We start from the raw sequence: 2,500 nt of genomic DNA on the forward strand, positions 1-2,500 counted from the left end.
ATATATATATATAATTGAAACACAGTCAAGAAATGACAACGATATATCAAAGAGACCGACGGACACAGAACGGGAGAAATTCCACAGGAATATATCCACAGCAGTCACGTGATCAAATATGCATGAGGCGGCCAAGCGGAGAGACGAAAAACGCGGCGGAGAGGATTACCATTGTCAACTTCCTCAGAAGATGAAGCATTAATTACCATGTTGCTGCTTAGTACTGCAAGTGTTATTAGAGGTGTTGATTAGTATAATTACTAATAGTATGATCAACTTGACTGTTATTGTAATTAGGATTGTGTGAAGTTAGTCATAGAGTTTATAGATAGATGTATAGATAGATGATAAATAGATCAAGATAGATACAGATTTAGATGTGTGCACACGGGTATGTGAGTGCGTGTGTACGTATGTGTATGTGTGCGTGCATGCGTGTGTGTGTGTATATGTGTGTTTGTGTGTGTGTGTGTGTGTGTGTGTGTGTACGACCATGATATATGCTTATAGATGCATGTATTCCTAAGAAGTGCAGAATTTTACTGAACCTAATGGCCTAGTGTTTGGCCGAGTGACGGTAAGCTCTATTTACTGATGGTAATCGATCTTGGTTTGAGAAAAACAAGGTGAAAACTGTGTGATATATAAACACCAGTATCTCAAAAGATATTAAATATTTTTCATTTTCAATACAGTTGGGTCAGGGTTCGGTTTAAACTAACATTTACCAAAATATAATTTTATTCGACTAGTTGAAAAAGTTTGTATAGCCTCATACACATCGGCACAATATATTGTGCTTTAAAATACAACATAGTGCTCAGAGCAACAAGATAAAACTGAATCAAGAGACATCGCTTGCCGAGAGGGGAGGAAGAGCAGCTCTGGTAGAATGGATGATTGAATGCAATCAACTTCTGATTGCAATGTGTAAACGATGGAACAAAATACAGTGCAACATAAGTGAGATCGGTATTCCGGGAGTTAAACGTCAATAAACTGCCAATAGTCTAGAAAACATTGATTCCTTCGGGCTAGTCGCGTCGAGGTAGTAGTTGTACCAGAAGGCCAAGGAATGCATGCAGAGCTGACAGGAAAAATGTTCGGCTGACGTTTGCTCCTGGAGGTGGAAGGGAAAGGGGGCCTGGCAGGGGTTAGTCGCCAGGGACAGTCCGAGATCCGTGCAGGGGTCGAGTTGCCATGTGTCAGTCCGGGGACGGTAGGTTGGGTACCTGCCCCTGGTACAGAGCCGTAGCTTCTTACCAGGGGCAGGCACTGGCAAGTGCCCCTCGCCCCTGTCGCCTCTGAAACTTCTCGCAACTGTAAAGCAATATAATGATAATGTAATACTTGTTCAAAGTTCGTGCTAAAATATGACAAGTTTCCACGCGTAAAAACGTTACTTTCAATATATTCCTGATTTTTTGTGACCAACGAGTTTTTCCTACAAAATACTGCACAGTATCCTAAACATGTACTAGGACATATAATATAAATCTAAGTCATCCTGGGATCCTTACTGTGCTACATTAAATTCATAACCATAGGCCTGCTGAAAACCTCAAGTGCAAATGTTGTTTACAGCTTTATGGAACTGATATGATCCTATTCCTTTTGAACAACTTCGAACAGGCATTCTCACCTGGCGGTTACGTTCATCGCGACCTCTTCTGAGATCGAGTCGTAACTGCAACAGGCAGAGGAACGCGGCGCTTAAGAATCGATGTTCCTCCAGCGTGCCAGGTATCGCTTACCGTTGCTAACAAACACTGAGAATGCGAATTTTCAACAAAAGAAGTATAATATTTGTTTTTCTTATGTAACGTATTAGATCAGTGTGTATGATAAATTTCAAGAAATCGAAATATTGTTTGTATTTTAATGATATAATAGTTTCCTCGAGAGAGACATCAGGAACGAAGAAAAGTTTAAATAACGTGGCGCAAGATTCGTGTATCACATACGTTTTGCCGATAAAATGAGTGCTTCATATGACTCACCTTCGCGTGGCTGTACGAGTTTAGTCGATTTCTTTTCCTAATGCTTTCGATGGTTAATATATTTACGGATTATGTCAGCTGAGGTTTCCATTTTCCATTGCATTTTCAACAATCCGCAGTAATTATCATTATAGCAGTTATTATTATAGTAGTTATATCAGTGTTATTTCCTTACTCGGTATATTTATTCGACTGAATTGTTTGTCAGTTACTATTCCTTTATTCTTATTTATGATGTCCGTTGATCACAGGTAAAATAAAATATAAGTAGATAGATTGATACAGATATGTGCATATGAATGCAAAGATATATATATATGCATATGAATATATATTCATATTTGTGTGTGTGTATTTATGTATACACTCACACGCACAACACACACACACGCACACATATGTATGTGTATGTGTATATATATCTATATATCTATATCTATATCTATATATATATATATACTGTGTATATGTATATATATATACTATATATATACATATAT

At 38.0% G+C, this 2,500-nt stretch overlaps 1 protein-coding gene across 1 annotated transcript in view; it reads right to left on the bottom strand.

Moving 5' to 3' along the window:
* LOC113814336 (uncharacterized) overlaps window positions 1-2,500 on the bottom strand; it is a 39,700-nt gene that overhangs the window by 24,157 nt on the left and 13,043 nt on the right. The gene's annotated exons all lie outside the window — the stretch shown is intronic.

The sequence above is a fragment of the Penaeus vannamei genome, chromosome 3, assembly GCF_042767895.1.
Source record: "Penaeus vannamei isolate JL-2024 chromosome 3, ASM4276789v1, whole genome shotgun sequence".
In the NCBI taxonomy this organism is placed as follows: Eukaryota; Metazoa; Arthropoda; class Malacostraca; order Decapoda; family Penaeidae; genus Penaeus; species Penaeus vannamei.